At 40.1% G+C, this 17,227-nt stretch overlaps 1 protein-coding gene across 3 annotated transcripts in view; it reads right to left on the bottom strand.

The window, feature by feature from the left end:
- The window catches only part of TAB3 (TGF-beta activated kinase 1 (MAP3K7) binding protein 3), a 55,716-nt gene extending 38,515 nt beyond the window's left edge, over positions 1 to 17,201 (bottom strand). For 2 of the 3 annotated variants that reach the window (XM_075174582.1, XM_075174572.1), the window contains exon 1: positions 17,062 to 17,201. The gene's annotated coding sequence lies outside the window, so the exon portion shown is untranslated. Of the gene's footprint in view, positions 1 to 14,735; positions 14,755 to 17,061 lie in introns of those variants that run through there. The other variant, XR_012677424.1, reaches the window with a different exon arrangement.
- Positions 17,202 to 17,227: the final 26 nt, after the last annotated feature.

The raw sequence follows: 17,227 nt of genomic DNA, 5'->3' as shown, positions 1-17,227 counted from the left end.
TACAGACATTTTAAAATGTTTTCATTCTGCACTGGCTTCAGCCTTCTCTACAAAAAATACTAATAGGATACAAAAAAAGTCTGATGGAAGGAAAGCTATGAGTTTCCCTCTTTCCATAAGTAAGGTCTATGTTATAACTGTTGCAGAGAGAAACTTTGGTAGTATAAGGTAATGTTTAAACAACTAACACTCAGATAAAGCTGTAGCTGCCCTGTCTGTGGAACTGCTTCAATGGCAAATCTCCATGAGGAAGTCTAGATATTTCAGACCCACTTGTTCCATAATCTTAGGCCAGAAATAGGACAAGCCAAAACAGATAATGGAAAGACCAGAGTATGAATACAATTGTTCATCCTAAAATGCACTGATGCATTCCTGCCAAAATTCTTGTACAGCTTCAAAGTACTTGAACAGTATCCAATAGCTTTACTAGATAAAAGCTTTAGAGTGTCCTCTTCCTTACAGAAAGCCTGGCACCAAATCAGGTGTTTTAACACCAGAGAGGGCAGGCTGAGAAACTACAGATAGCAGCAGTAAAAGGGCAGCCACCAACAGTGAACTTTTCCACAAATGATATTAATTTCCGCTTCACACTGCCAAATAATTTTCGTGCTCTCCTGTGTGTGCTGGGCAGAGGACAGGATTGGAAACCGATTTTTCTAACAATTTAACATTAAATTAGAAGCTTTATGAATTACAGTCTCTCATAGGTCACTCACAGCTATATAACAGCACGAACGGATTCTAAAGACCATGCTTTACCTCTCTCTCAGAGGCTTTCAGTCATGACTTTGGTAGGTTAAGGAAAACTGTGTTTGCAGTCCTGACACCTTGGTTACTCAATGACATCGTCCGCAAAGCCAGGTTGTCAGTATTCAGGTGACCAGTCATAACATTTGTCTATTTTTGTTGGTCTGGTACCAGGTCAGAAAACTACAGATCCAAGCGATGAGATTAACGCAATTCCTGGCTGGAACATGCATGACTTGTTACACGCAGCTCAGTATAAAAAGACCAATTTTGTGATGATGGAGCTAGAGCCCTCTTTCACAGAGCCTGTGATCACAAGCCACAGCAGAAACATGTTAAACAACTCTGCGGCTTTATAAAATCAAGCTTACAGTATAAAAATTAAAGGGAAAGAGGTCCTTTACTACTAGCCAGCCTTTCCGCAGTTGACACTGCATGGCTGTCTGATGGTGAAGTGACAAGCAAATTTAACTTTCATCAGGTACAGAATAGGTATAAATCTGAATATGAGCCAAAATGAATGATGTACACTTTCTGAAACTTTCAGGAATAAGCAGTATTTGGCTTTTCAAACCATTTCACCCAAAAGTCTGTATTCACAATTTCAGTTTTTAAAATACCTTATGTCTATTCCATATGACAAATATTCTTCCAAATGTAAGTTAAACATGCATGTTAAACACTTGAAGCAATTAGCATCTCTCTAAAGCCAGATCATTTCCACACTGATCTGCCCTACAGGTCAGTAGGAAAATCAGTTTATCCTACCTCTCCATTAAGGTTGGTAGGATAAACTGCTCTGATTTCATTTCCCTTTTAGGAAGCTATCCCCATAATCCTGCTTTAGAAGAAAAAAAAAAAAAGGGCTCAAAGACAGCTTCAACTTAAAATAGTTACTAACTCATTCGACTCCTAAAGAGGTTTGGATTATTTCACTTCTCTAAAACAAGAAGATACTGTCCAGCAGCTCAAGGTAGGTGCATCCTCCAAAAGCCCTGTCCCTTTTTGTTTTAACAGACCTCTCCATTCTTATCAGATATATGGGGTCTTGTGGATAACTTGGTAAAGCGGTAGCAAGAGAACTGCTTGAAACATTCTTTACACTACACTAAAATTGCCCTAGTATTTGTGCTGTGCTCAGTGCTATTCACCTTCACAAGAATGGAAGAGTGCAACAGATATCCACCCAATAGTTTGAGTGGTTGCAGATGCAAGCTACAAGAACTTAAAAGTCTTTCTTTCACCTGATATGGTACAGTGGTTTCTTTGCTTAGATGCTGCAGCAAAGGAGGAGCTGTGGTATTAAGTTAGTTCTTTAACCAATCTCCCAATTTCCTTACTGTTAAGAAGTGACAGTGTCATATGTTTTGTAGAGAGCAATAATATGGAGCATGCCCAGCTCTTCATTTAGACACTAAGAATTTCAATCTGAAACACCGGTCTTTTGGTCTAACTCCCCGGAGTCTTAGAAGAGAGATTTGCTGACAATACAGAGGAAAAAAATCAAGGTCATGTACCTCCCCGCAAATCAAATGCAGTCTTGTATACAACAGGAGGTTAGACAGAAGAAAAATCTAAAGTTTAAAATAATTTGCAGTCATCCCCCCGCCAGCCAAACACACTGCCATCAGAGTATTCCCCTGAAGCCAATAACTGACAGATAGTGTCTGTCTAGACACAAGCAGCACAAAGTGACAGATTTGTACATTTCAGAACCAAAAAAGCAGTTAAAAGCAAAAATACGTTCAAATAACATTGTAATCTGATGCCTTGATTCTGAAATCATAGCGTGAGTAGTCATATCCTCTGCTTAACCAAACAGCCCAGTGACTTCTTCAGAATTCTCATAAGCATTAAACACAAATAAATCACAGCTCTAAGCATTTGCGTGACCTGGACTCAAGTGTATGCTTTGGGCTTTCTCTGCTTTTAGAAGAGAGGGAGGAGTGGGAAGGAGGTGAAAATCTTTGACATTTATAGTGCTGCTGAAGCACAAGCCTTATTCAGAAGAGTATCTATTTTGTTCTCCGTGTCATTCTTTCCCTACAAGATGGAAAGCAATGCTATACTTCTGGACAATAAAACACTATTACTTTATTTTGAAACAGAATTCAAACCTATCTGAAAATTGGATATAAACATACTTCTAAAATGCTATGAATAAGCACATTTTAAGAATAATCCTGCTAAATAGGACTGTGTATTTAAAATTTGGGTTTCAATACCTGAGTGGCCAGATGAGCTGCGCAATACTGTAAAGACCTGTTAAGTTAGACTATAGATCATACGCAGATTATAGAATCATAGAATCATAGAATCATAGAATCATACAGGTTGGAAAAGACCTCTAAGATCATCGTGTCCAACCGTCAACCCAACACCACCATGCCCACTACACCATGTCCCTAAGGGCCTCATCTACACGTCTTTTAAATACCTCCAGGGATGGTGACTCAACCACTTCCCTGGGCAGCCTGTTCCAAGGCCTGACCACTCTTTCAGTAAAGAAATTTTTCCTAATGTTCAATCTAAACCTCCCTTGGCACAACTTGAGGCCATTTCCTCTTGTCCTATCGCTAGTTACTTGGGAGAAGAGACCAACACCCACCTCGCTACACCCTCCTTTCAGGTAGTTGTAGAGTGCGATGAGGTCTCCCCTCAGCCTCCTCTTCTCCAGGCTAAACAACCCCAGCTCCCTCAGCCGCTCCTCATAAGACTTGTGCTCCAGGCCCTTCACCAGCTTCGTTGCCCTCCTCTGGACGCGCTCCAGCACCTCCATGTCCTTCTTGTAGTGAGGGGCCCAAAACTGAACACAGTATTCGAGGTGCGGCCTCACCAGTGCCGAGTACAGGGGCACGATCACCTCCCTGCTCCTGCTGGCCACACTATTTCTGATACAGGCCAGGATGCCGTTGGCCTTCTTGGCCACCTGAGCACACTGCCGGCTCATGTTCAGCCGGCTGTCAACCAGTACCCCCAGGTCCTTTTCCTCTGGGCAGCTTTCCAGCCACTCTTCCCCAAGCCTGTAGCGTTGCCTGGGGTTGTTGTGGCCGAAGTGCAGGACCCGGCACTTGGCCTTGTTGAATCTCATACAGTTGGCCTCGGCCCATCGATCCAGCCTGTCCAGGTCCCTCTGCAGAGCCTTCCTACCCTCCAGCAGATCAACACTCCCGCCCAACTTGGTGTCGTCTGCAAACTTACTGAGGGAGCACTCGATCCCCTCGTCCAGATCATTGATGAAGATATTGAACAGGACCGGCCCCAAAACTGAGCCCTGGGGAACACCACTCGTGACCGGCCGCCAACTGGATTTAACTCCGTTCACCACAACTCTCTGGGCTCGGCTGTCCAGCCAGTTTTTTACCCAGCGAAGAGTGTACCTGTCTAGGCCGTGAGCCGCCAGCTTCTCTAGGAGAATGCTGTGGGAGACAGTGTCAAAGGCCTTACTGAAGTCCAAGTAGACCACATCCACTGCCTTTCCCTCATCCACTAGGCGGGTCACCTGGTCATAGAAGGAGATCAGGTTGGTCAAGCAGGACCTGCCTTCCATGAACCCGTGCTGGCTGGGCCTGATCCCCTGGTTGTCCCGGACATGGCTCGTGAGCACCCTCAAAACCAACCGCTCCATGATCTTCCCCGGCACCGAGGTCAGGCTGACCGGTCTGTAGTTCCCCGGATCCTCCCTCCGGCCCTTCTTGTAGATGGGAGTCACATTGGCGAGCCTCCAGTCGTCCGGGACCTCCCCAGTTAACCAGGACTGCTGGTAAATGATGGAGAGCGGCTCGGCAAGCTCCTCCGCCAGCTCCCTCAGAACCCTCGGGTGGATCCCATCCGGCCCCATAGACTTGTGAACGTCCAGGTGGCATAGCAGGTCATTAACTTCATCCTCGTGGATTATGGGGGGTTTATCCTGCTCGTCGTCCCTGTCTTCCAGCTCAGGGGGCTGAGTACCCTGAGGATAACCATTCTGACTACTAAAGACTGAGGCAAAGAAGGCGTTGAGTACCTCAGCCTTTTCCTCATCCTTGGTGGCAACGTTCCCCCCCGCATCCAATAGAGGATGGAGATTCTCCTTGGCTCTCCTTTTGTCATTAACATACTTATAAAAGCATTTTTTGTTGCCTCTCACGACAGTGGCCAGGTTGAGTTCTAGCTGGGCTTTTGCCTTTCTAATATCCTCTCTGCACGACCTAACGCGATCCCTGTACTCTTCCTGAGTTGCCTGACCCTTCCTCCACAAGTGATAAACTCTCCTTTTTTCCCTGAGTCCCAGCCAGAGCTCCCCGTTCAGCCAGGCCGGTCGCCTTCCCCGCCCGTTCTTCTTGCGGCACATGGGGACAGCCCGCTCCTGCGCCTTTGAGACTTCCTTCTTGAAGAACGTCCAGCCTTCCTGGACCCCTTTGCCCTTCAGGACCGTCTCCCAAGGGACCCTCTCGACCAGTGTCCTGAGCAGGCCAAAGTCCGCCCGCCGGAAGTCCATGGTAACGGTTTTGCTGGCCCCCCTCTTTACTTCACCAAGTATCGAAAATTCTACCATTTCATGGTCGCTATGTGATTCTCTTGTTCTTTCGCATTGCTTGAGAAATATGCAAATTAAGTATTTAGATACCTCGGTAAGATGCCTGTTCCTTTGATTCAGCATCAGATTTAAAAACCAAAGATAATTTACCTTTCTAAAAACCCTTATAATACAAAAGTCATTGATTCTTACCTTAACAACTATTTCACATCACCAGTTTTCCATTATAGTAAGCCAAATTCAGTACTGTTTAAAGTTTGGGGTTTTTCTTGGTGAAAAAAAGAGTGGAATCTTTTTCAAAACAATATTTATCCGAGAACCACAATCAAAAGAATCCCCAGTTACCAGATTTACATAACAGTATAGCATTCTAGCAAACTTTCCTGCCAAGGATTACTAGGCTCCATCCAGGGTATACACAAGACCTTCAATATTCAAGGCCCACCAATTCTCCATGATTGTGTAAACAGTTTAACCTCTGGAGTTACTCTTAATTCTACTATCTTATTACATATTTTGTCTAATTGTCAAGTTAATTAAAAATAAATTTCACAGAAATCTGAACACCTGTAAAATAAAATGTACATTCAACTCTGTACATACTTGCTCAAATACAGGATCCCTATTGCTTTGATAATTTCTCAGGTTTCCACACCCAACCATTCACTTTGATCAAAAGAGCAACTTTTTACATATTTGAAAAGTAAATTAACTGGACACAGACAAAATACTTTTTTAATGAGACCTTGCCTTTATAATAAACAAATTTCCAAGTATGCGTAAGAGTAAAGACATTCTTTAGGTCGTTATACACGCTCAAATCAACTGAACTGATTCCAGAATAAACAGAAACTGCACATAAAGAAAAACAGGCATACATTTAAGCTACAAGTTCAAACACTGTAGTATCGACTATCTATTTATTTACATCAAAGTATTCATTATGTACACCAAACTTGTCAATAATTGAATACCATCATGAAAGAATCATAAAAAACATGCTTAAATTGTATGCAGGGTGAGAATTTTTAATAATTGATTACAAAAAAACCCCTTTTAAAATTCAAATTATTACTTTCAAATAAGAGCTAAAGAATTAAAGGAAATCTCATTATTAGAATTCAAAATGACATGTTCCCAACTTACAGAATTGTTCACACAACTGCTTTTACCTAAATAAAATTGAACTTTCAAATGTATTTCACATTTTAAGTCAATTTTTAAATTATTTGATTTAAATTAACAAATATGTCTCTTTAGAGAACAGTATATAACAGAATAGACGTAACCTAGGCTAGTCTGGGAGTCAGTAAGGACTTAAATTACTAGTAAATTCTGTAATATTAGAACTTCTGATTAAGGTGCTATTGAATGCTATTTCCAGAAACAAGTGAGAAGAAAATTAACTCTTAAACATCAGAAATGCTAAATAATTAACAGAAGGAAAAAAAAACCACACCACACCAAAAATTACAAACATAACTACACCCAAATACCAAGCTTCTTACAAACTTTTTTTACAGGGAGCATAGGGCTGCAGTCTACTTCCTTTCTATGCAGAGAGACAGAAATAAGCTATAACTGGGGAAGAGATATACTGAACATCCAAATCCATCCATTTTTTCTCCAGCATACGGTGTCACAACTGAGAACACCAAACAAACAGCAGCAACCCCAGAAAAAGAGAGGAGGGTTTGCTATTGTTGTTGAACTCTGAAAAACATTGAAACAAGTGAGCATTAGGCACAAAACCCCTTTAAATTCAGGAAATAAGTTTTGGAGGAAAAAATCTCGTTGTCCGGGGACGTATTTATCGGCATAAAATGCTTAGCTATATCACAAACTCTGGGTGTTTCCACAAGAGAAAACTATCACATAGGAAGTCTCGTCTGACTGTTTCATAATCACTTTAAACCAGCAAAAATACAATAATTCTGAAAAAAGAATTTGCTTCTCCTTTCCTTTGAATGCTTGCTCCTCCCAATGCACTAGCACAACTGTTTAGGGTCCAAATAGCAAACTGAACATTATTAAAGCTGAACTTTGATTTACAAACCCTAAATACTAGCTCAATCTGGATCAATTCCCTGATTCACCTCAAAACCCCATGAAAACTTGTGCCATAATCAGATACAAAACATTGAGCTAGAAGCAGGCAGCCAGGGGCGAGAGAGAGAAGTGTTAGATCAAAATGGTCACGATGAGATCTCACCAGGAAGATCTCAAAAACAGATCCTCCCTTTAGGTAAGCCAGAAAACACTCTTACAAATTAGACTATCCCCTTATGAAAGCAGTCCAAGTCATAAATCTTTGTTTCCATTTAACAGATTTCCTTTTGGGACACACAGGCACCTCATAGTTGCAACCAACTATGCAACCAATAGTTCTGGTTGCAACCAATTTATCTGGTTAGTCATACTTAGTGTTTTAGGCATTGAAGAAAAACAGGTAACATTTCTAGCAGTCTTATTTTCAAGGTTAAATGATAGAACAATCAGTATCCCTGTGAAATCCAAACGATCTACATTCAAGCAAGCCAGGAACCTAAACCTTGGAGAGGGGTTGATTGTTCCCATCTTCCCTGAAAACCTGCCTTTCTGAGTCTTCATTTTGTTTTTTATTTTGAAGAATCATGAAGTGTTCTTACCCTTGACCACAAAAAAACCAAAGCTATCAGTCCAGATTAGTTGTGAATGAATTTCAAGGATTAGCAAACAAGAAGAATCACTGAACAGAGAAAATAACCCAAACAGCAGGGTAAACTATGCAAAATACCTATATTGTGCTTGAAAAATGTTAGTATTTTAATATGAGATGCATAGAAACGATATGAGTTTATTCTAGTGTCATGAAAGAATTAAATCAAACACCTAAAAAGAAGTCTGCAATCCTCACAGATCCCTCCTGAAAAGTTATTCAGCAGAAAGTTTTACAATTACATTAATGTATTCAGAAGTTACTCATCCTTGACTATCTGTAACTTATTTCATAGAAAGAACACAAATTATATGTACTCAAATATATGCATAATAACAACCTATTATAATTCAATCTTAAGGTTCATACCTTAGTAAACTCATTTAATGTTTAAGCATTCTTTTTTTCATAGCTAGCAATGTAATTAACCAAGAAAGGAACCCTAGTTAAATACTGTTTAATACAATTGCAATACAACTATTTCACTGCTTTTTCAGAATGCATTCCTGAAATAACCATCCCAATTCTCTCCGAATATTGCAAAAAATCCAGCAAATTTTTTGTAGAATACCTGTCTACTGGATAGTCTTCTAGTAGCATTCTGTCATGCTATATACATACTATCAGGTAAACAAGCAACTACATACTACATAACATGGGATCATCACTACTCATGAACATCAAGTTTTTCTGGTTGCTTGACATTTCTTATAGTTTAATAAAACTTCAGATTATTTATGATTATGTAATATGTTTATATAATTCACAAATTCTACATGCCATACAAGTTTAAGTATACCATACACTTGCTGGGAAAACAGACAAACAAAACCCCCCCAAGAAATCAGCTGCAGAAAAAAAAAAAAAAGAAAAAAAAAGATTCGGGGAAAGCAGATAAAAGAAAGGTCTAAGCAAGTCTAAATGCATTCCCCCTAAGCATGTAGAGTTTTCATTTTCTGAACAGACTAAATAGCCTGTGCCATAATTAGTTTCATTTAAAAATGAGTGCAGCTTACATAAGCATGTGGCAGTCATCATAACCATTTTTAATGATAGCAATACAACCAACAGTGGCAAAAAATTATACAAACATGCTCAGTTCAGAAAGTAGCATTTAGGAACTAACTCAAAATATCAGTAGCCTTTACTATAAACTACTACTGACAAAGCTTAAGCTTAAGTATTCCGTGAATGGTCAAGTGGATAAAGTAGACCAATGATTATGCTCAGGCAAATTTATTCAGAGTAGCCTCGAAGCAGAAATTTGCCACTATCGTGAGAGCACAACTTTTGCCGTAAGACACGTCTGTACTTTCTGAAATCTGTGTTCTATCACATAATAAAAACATAAGAACAGGAGATACCAAAATGTTCATGTCATAACTACTTTTTTCCCTCCTGAATCAGACTATAAATCAAAGAAAAATACTTAAACATTTTCCTTTTTTTTTTTCCTCTTCTTCTAGTGCTCTAAATACTTATGAAACCCTTACCTTTCAGACCTTTCAAAAAACAAGAGACATTAAGAGAATTCTTTAGACTTCTTTACAGAAAGATGGACTAAACAATGATCTATGATGTAGATTTTAATAGGAATCAATGGGGAAAAAAAAAAACACAAACAGAAAAGGACTGTAGGACTGTTTTTCTGTTGTTTTGTTTTGTGGGTTTTTTTTAAACTGAATTCACAGAAGAATAGAGTCAAACTTCTTTTGATCCTTTCCTGCCAGTTCCCCAACACCACTTCCCCTTTATCCAGTTCTTAGCGATATCAAATCCGCAAACAGCAATCCCCACAGGGGATTCAGTGAGTCCAAGATTGGCAATAAAAAGTTTTCTCCACCTCCCCCAACCACCAGAAGAGTAAGCAGAATTTTCTCTTTGAGAAGATACGGATTCCTTAAAAGATGAGAGAAGTAGGAGCTCTTCCCTTATCTTTTCTATTGTTTCTAGGAGGGGAATCCTGCATCAGACTGAAGATACTGTCCACTAATGCTGTGTTTTGACCTCTCACTAACAGATGTACAGGAGAACAAACCACACTAGGACTTCTGAAAATGAAAAGCCCAGATCTGAACTGTATAGCTAAGAACCAGACAACACAAGCTGCTGCCTCTATGCCCTGATCACATCCTGGGTAACATATGCTCTTAGGAGACCTGTCATGCATTTTTGTTACAACTTTTACTGAAAGTGGTCTCAGTTAGGGAAAAGCAGCTCTCAAGTGACTGGCTGTTCCTCCAAAAATAGAAGTACTGTTTGTCACAGTACCAGCAATGTCTGTGTTGCTGGTACTAGTGCCTCGCTGAGTAACAACAGGAAAGATCAGTGAAGATCCCTCAATGTCCGCATTACTATAGAAAGATGTCATCCAGTTAATGGTACTAAAAACATCAAGACCTGCTATACAGAGTTGCTGAGCACAAGTTTCTTTCCTTTCTTTGGAAAACTTAAAGTTGTGCTCTACAGAAGACACTAATTCATCTCCCTCCCACAGACCCCTTACTCCTCAATGAAGGAACTCTATTTCAACACTTTGGTGACTTTTTGACTTTTTTTTTTCCTCTCTCTCTCTCTCCTTTTTTTTTTAAAATACAGTAGAAGATCATTTCTAAAGACAAATCCAAAAGGCTGATCTTACTTAGGTATCTCTTAGGCCTAAGGCTACCTTCAGCCTCATTTACTTCGACTCCCAAATCTGGGAAAGGATTGGCCAGTAGAACATTTACTTGACTTGGAACATTCTTTAAAGCAAAAGAAGCATTTACTATATTTAGAGAAAGGGCTTCAAAAGCAAAGAGGCAGATTTCATTTAAGAGGGTCTACATTCTGCCCCTTACAAACTTCTGCTGCAACAGATACAGTAGAAACTGCTTTCTCCTTCTGTTCCCTATTCCTTTAAACTGGATATTCAAGAAAACAATAATAAAAGAATATGTTTGTTACAAATAATGCTAATAAGCTCAAACCAACAGAGAAGGAAGCTGGATGCGAACAGGGACTTATCGCACTGTCGCTACCTGCTACTGAAAGCGGTACACATCGAAGGCTAACGTCTTCAGTATAGAAGCAAGAGAAAGTACGAAACTCCATACATCATCCTGAACAGTTATTCAAAAAGCTCATAAGCTCACAACACGTAATGCATTTGCAGACCAACAGTGAGATATGTTTTGAAATACCTGCATAAAACACTGATGCTCATGAAGAAGGAACAGCAAACTTCTATAACCACATTTTAACAATGCTGTCCTAACAGCAGGAAACTAAGCAGAGACCTAGACTAAAATAACTATTACCCCATGCTGTCCATTTGAAACTTACTAACGAGTTGCAAAACCCATGCTAATCTACAAAAGCACTGACAAAAATGTCTCTTTTTAAATATAATTCCATATAAGTGTTCTGAGTTCAGTTACAACACCTAACTCGGAAATTCCAGGATTACTGAAGTCACATTTGTACACTACCAGATCACTCAGCAGCAAAAACTCGATTTGTACAATGAAAGGACATATAGTGGCATTTCAGTAGAATTATGGAGAAAATAATAAAAAGTTTTTATCACCTTAAAGTCAGCAGTGGGAAGAAAGATGATATTTGATGTAGAAATGCTTGCTAGTAGAAATTTATCCTATCAACATCTTTTGAGAAAATATGAAGCAACAAAGTGAAATTGTACCAAATTAACACTTTGTCTTACCTGGACATGTAATTTTTGATCTGACATTAGCAGCATTACAGTAAGAATTACTATTCCATCAAGATAATCCTAAGAATTTCAGGAAAGAAAGGCAGATACATTTCAACAGCAATGCTCCATAAAAGACCTAGTGCCTGGCTTACTACTTCTGCAAGTTGATCTTCAAGAACATCAACATGAAAGGCAAATTTTACATTCCTTTCAGAACTTTCACAACATCCAGATGAAAAAAAAAACCACCAACAAAAACCAACCCCCTCTACTTGCTCTGAACTATTATTGATCCCATGCCCAATGCCAAAAAAACAAAGAAGAAAAAAAATGCCTAACTCCTTCAGTGTCCACAGCTTGAGTTAAGCCAAAGCATACAAACTCCCCACAGAACAAAAAGAACTACACTTGAGGACTTATACCGATGTGACAAACGCTATGACATACATAGAACAAAACAAGCCTTTCGCCAGCTATTTTCGGTAAGTTTTGACATTGTAAACCAGTACGAATTGTTCAAGCAGATGAGACTTCAGGACAAATTACATTAGCACATAACCAAGGAAGGGAAAAATGAAAGCTTAAAGCTGCAATGAGATTAAAATACTAGTACTGCTGTGGATCTTGTTACCAAACCTGACAACATGAAACACTGAATACATTTTAGAAAAGTATCCAATTTTTTTCTGCCACAACATCGAAGACAAATACTGATAGTATTAGAATCTTTTTCTAAAAGTATCCCTAGATCAACCATGATTTCACAGAAATTGATCCACCTTTCAAATTAATATACACTTTAGTGGATATGCAATTTCATTTGAAAGCAAGTATTTCATTCAAGCGTATTGAGTGTGGAACGTGATTGATTCAACATAATCTGCTGAAAGGTGTTCTTAAGAAAACATTTTTAATTATCCACCAGCAAGCTCACATGCAGGTAGGAAAACATCTATACTTAAGCTGTGACAGTCAGGTTACTGAACATTACTATAGCAGAACGACCTTTATCTCTATTCTGTAGCTTTACTGTTTGCTTACGAAGCCACCCTCTTTTATACAACCCTCTGAAAAGAGCAAAAGGAGAAGTAATTTTCCTTACAATAGAGCTAGGTTAGGACGAAACCTGGTAATACATTAAAAATGCTTTTAAAATACCACTACTTTAAATTCAGGCCCTCAATAAAATAAAGCCCACCTGGAGTTCAAGAACTAATGCTTCTCAAGAAGACAAAGCTTAACAGAGATGACCTTTTTCATTTTTATACTATAGTGCTATGCTGGCTATTATGAAACAGTACTTGAAGACGGACAAACATTCAACATAGTAATCAATGGGGTGTACAAATATTGAAATGTTAGTTTTGCTCTGACATTAAACTGACACACACACAGTGTGATCTAGCCAGTATAACTAATCTTCAAAAAGAGAAAAAGAACATGAAAATCCCCAAATATTAAGAACTCACTGCCCATCTTGATCTGTATGGTTTATTAGCAACATTGTAACTTTGTCTTACCTTCTCATTACATATTGAATTCTGCTAGATGTATTTCAGTTTCTCATGTCAATAAAAAGGCTTCCGTGATGTTTTTTTCTGGTAGTTGTGCACATGAGTCTCCTGGATACTAAGACCACAGTGCCATCTTTTAAGCACTGACTGACTGAGAACAGAAGTCACTGACCAACTATCCACCTTATACAGAATAAGAGATACTCAAAATGGATACTCCGTACCACAGAACCATCTACACTACCAAGTCGGACTTACATCGTTTGTCTGAAGCTGAAGAGACAAATTTGCATAGTATTACTAGCATATTCACAACTTGAAAGCCTTTCAATGGACAACTTTGATACCTTAATGTTTGGCAGAGTACAAGAACCTATTCTGGAAACGCTTTCAACCAACACCTTCAACATTTGCATACATGAGCCTAAATAAGTATTTCGTCATCACATCACCACACATGCAACATCAACAAAACGATTCCTGGTCTTTCACAAGAACAAGACAGCTAATATCGCCCTTCAGACAATATTTTAGTCTATTATGCCCATACAGAAGTAACTGTCTACAGAAAATGTACGTTATATAGATAACTGAAGGATAGCTCCAACTTGCAAAAAAAGACAAATAATACCAGAAACATTTGGCAGGGATTTGAAAATAATACCCTAATATCAGTTTACTGCACTAGGCAGCACCACCAATTTCCAGTTTAGCTTTATTTTTCTGTTTGAGTAAAGACAGTAACAGGGACAGGAAAAAATACTGCAAAACCACAAGTTACAGATATTTCTACCTTGTAACTTGAAACACTTGCATTCAAAAGTAGTCCAAAAGGTGCTTATGAAAAAGTTTGAGGCTTTGTATAAACTCTCTTTTAGTTTCACTCTCCATCACCTGCCTTTTAAATGTACTATATAACAAAAATAACTCTTTCACTGCAAATACCTTTACTTATATTTGTATCTGCACACATAGGTACATACAGACCAGGCACCACACCTACTTCAGCTCATAGCAGTGGAAAGAAGAGCAAGCATCATACACACACTCCTAGAGCAAAATGTGTCATACCATAGTTGAGTGGGATGACTAAGCACACATGATAGACTTGACATTATCCAAAATTTACTAGATTTGCTCATTTACTCAATGTTTGGATCATCACTAAAATATCTTTGGTGTCAAAGAAGTAAATCAAAGGCTTTTGCTTGTATTGTTAGTGATTTTGCTAAAACATTGCAGCTGTAGAAGTAAAGATTTGAACTATCATCCCACTTGAAAATACAGCTCTTAGAAAAAAGCTCAATAAAACATCTTCTTAAGTTTCATATTTATTATGTACTGCAGTGCATAAAGAAACCTGTAACTCTGACCGTAGCCAAGAATACTTTTGCAGGTCATACTTTGAGGCTACTTATGCTATTTAAAAAAACACGCAAAATGAATCATCACAGGATTAAAGTCAGGAGAAAGCATCTACAGACCAGCACAACCAAAAACTTAACTTCATTTAAGCATTACATAATTTTTAAGAGTGGGCAGAAAGAGACAAGCTATTACCGAATAACCTTAAGAATCATATTAACGTATTCTCTTGGACGACTTCAACAGCATCCTTCACCATTAGGATTACCATTTACCATTATTCCTCTGCAACTCAATGGACAGATATCAGCACAGACAGATATCACCAAAGTTGGGTGGAAGAGAAGACACGTTTTCACAACAGCTATTCAACTTATCTTGTCTTCCTCAAGATGACAACTAATGGAAGGAAAAAGGAGCCTCGATGAGATCCAGGAAAGAACAAGAAAGAATGGACACAGACCTCACAATACCTTCTTTACATTTATCTGCAATCACTTATAGTAAAGGTTATGACCCAAGCCAGATAAAAATACATCATAGAAGTATAATTTCATAATATGCATCCATCACGCTTATCCAACTCACTGTACCTAAACCAAGAGATTTAACATTAAAGGCAGACTTAAATGCTGACTTTATTATCCTTTACCAATGTGTTTAAAATTTGATACGTTAGTAATTTTATGGACAAATTGAGACAGTCTATATATACATTAATACAGGCTGTTACGGCATTCTTCAGATTGCTGCTATCAACTGACACCATTCACAAGACAGGACAAAGGGCAGGCTTTAACAAATGTTGTGAAATACTTTATTTTTAAGAATCCTGTTCCTCTCTCACTTCTGACAGGAAATGAATTCAACATTTCTTCTTTTTACATGAAATATGTTAACTGAAAATATACTTGACAAGGGGCAGAAGAAAGTAGTGCTCTTCTCACAGATCTGGAAAACAAAATTAAAGCTATCAGAACAGACACTGACCTTTGACCATGCAGGCTTTACCTGTAAGTTTTAAGAGTTCTTTTAACAGCCCCCTAAAAACAGAACTGGTCAAGTAGAGCCGTCACAGAACATAAGCCTCTAAACAAACAATTACTACTCAATTTTGTAACAGTGAACACCAGCACTAAAAATAACAGACACCTATCAATACATCAGCAGGATGGGTTGGCCTATCCACTCTCAGCATTTATTTAGAATGGAAGAAGAGGGGAAAAGGAAAGCTACTGTACAACATCAAGCTGAAACATCTTGAAATGTAGTTATTATAATAGCAATTATAAAAGCATCACAAATAGCTATCTTTTTAGCTAACTTATTTAGCCAATGTTTACTGTATTCGTTAGCTATAAAGATATTAATAGACTACTACTAGCATCTTCAAATTAGTTACCACCGAAACCTTCAAAGACAGTTTTATGCATATTTATCTGAACACAGTGTCTTGCTTTAAGTTTCTCCATTACCTTCCAATGTGGCACACCTGGGCCATTCCATTTTTTTGCTGACAGGGGTTCTCTACCAAACTCCAAAGCATAGTTACTCTCAAACCATCTAAGCAACTGCCTTTCCTCTCCTTGTTTTCTCCTTGCTAAAGCAAGGGAAAGAACAGCCAATGTTACATTACAAGTCATGTTTGAACGAGGGGAAAACACACCAACTGCATAGTCAAACACTAACACCGGAACAGTATCAAGACATAAATAAAAATAGCATCCTTCCACCATATCCACCTATATTAAAAAACAAACCCAAAGAAAACCCAAGCTATTCTTTTCAACAGCCAATATAAACAACCGATAAGATCTCAGATCTGACCTGAAGACAAGACTCTGGACCGAGCATAACTAAGGCCTTGCTACCTCTGGGGGCCTTCTATCTCCAGAGCCAAACCACAACAGCAGCATCATCATACTGCAGTCAACATGTCGAAGAGGCAGAGGCAGCTCTTTTACCTGTGAATTTATACAGTTTTTTTTTATTATTTTTTTACACAGCAAGAACAACATCTGTGGCCCAGCAGACACCACAGCCTCTGCTAAAAGGACACCCGCACGGGATCTCGGGGCAGTCAACCAGCCACCCTCTCCAAAGGGCTCCAAAAACAAAGACCAAAGTTTTCTCTGCTCGGTGCGTGGGAGTGCGGCAGCAAAACAAGAGCCAGGATCAACACCAGCACCCTCCCAACACCACACCCCGGCCCCCGCACACCCCGCGCCCCAGCGGACCCCCCCGCTGAGGTCCTCTCTCCCGGGGCAGTCTGTCTCCCTCCGGGCCGCCGACGGGGACCCGCCGGCTCCAGCCCGCTCCCACCCCGCCCCTCCCTTGCCTGGGGGGGTAGGGGTCACCCAACCGCCCAGCGGAACGGGGTGCAGCACGGAGGTATCACCCCCCGCCCCGTCCTCAGCCTCCTTCCCTGACGGAGCACCCCGGCAGCGGGCACCCCTGCCCGCCCCCAAATGCAGCCCCCCCCCCCCCACCTCCCCCGGCCCCGGGGCCTGCCCCCCCTCACCGTGCTGCGCTGGGGGCTCGGCTCCGGCGGCTGCATGCCCGCCCGCCCGCCCGGCCCCGCGGCTCTGCCCCGGGCCTCCGGGACGGCGACCGTTGGAGGGGGGCGGCACGCGAGGCGCCCCGCGCGGGCCCCGCCGCTCCTCCTGGGCGCGAGCCGGCCGGGGGCA

This window comes from Calonectris borealis, chromosome 1 (genome assembly GCF_964195595.1).
Source record: "Calonectris borealis chromosome 1, bCalBor7.hap1.2, whole genome shotgun sequence".
Classification (NCBI taxonomy): Eukaryota; Metazoa; Chordata; class Aves; order Procellariiformes; family Procellariidae; genus Calonectris; species Calonectris borealis.
Note: the sequence above shows the minus strand (reverse complement) of the source record. Positions and strands in the feature narration are given on the sequence as shown.